The sequence below is a fragment of the Penaeus monodon genome, chromosome 15, assembly GCF_015228065.2.
Source record: "Penaeus monodon isolate SGIC_2016 chromosome 15, NSTDA_Pmon_1, whole genome shotgun sequence".
NCBI lineage: Eukaryota > Metazoa > Arthropoda > Malacostraca > Decapoda > Penaeidae > Penaeus > Penaeus monodon.
Genome location: NC_051400.1, coordinates 36,130,996 through 36,131,421, shown reverse-complemented (window position 1 = coordinate 36,131,421; position 426 = coordinate 36,130,996). Strand labels below are relative to the sequence as shown.

The window sequence follows — 426 nt, the reverse complement described above, 5'->3', positions numbered from 1 at the left end:
GAGTGAAGACAAAAAAGTCTTTGAAAGATATTTAAAGAGAATGTTAACCAATTTCTGATTCCCACATCCTCTCATAATGCCATAATAAGTAGAAGTGAAAAGGCAAAAGCATTTGTCATATCACTGGCTTCAACACAGTCATCAAGAATTTTGTGTATCAATAAATGGCAAGCCTGCTTATCAAGGCCACATATTCTGGTACTCAGAAATAAAGTTTGCAATAATTTCCATTGTCCTGAGTACCAAAAATACTTTATGAAATAAAGCTTTCATTGGGAACATACAAATATATTGTAAATCTTATGACCAACTTCCTTACCCAAAACTCTTCACTGCAAAATGTAAAAGGGGGTTAAAGAAAAAACAAGAATAATTAAGTAAGCCCAAAAAGAGATGCACAGAAAAAACAGAATCTACAATATATTT

The 426-nt window shown here is 31.9% G+C and overlaps 1 protein-coding gene across 1 annotated transcript in view; it reads right to left on the bottom strand.

The window, feature by feature from the left end:
• LOC119581998 (dyslexia-associated protein KIAA0319-like protein) overlaps window positions 1-426 on the bottom strand; it is a gene marked incomplete at its 3' end in the record, with an annotated part of 29,808 nt that overhangs the window by 14,999 nt on the left and 14,383 nt on the right.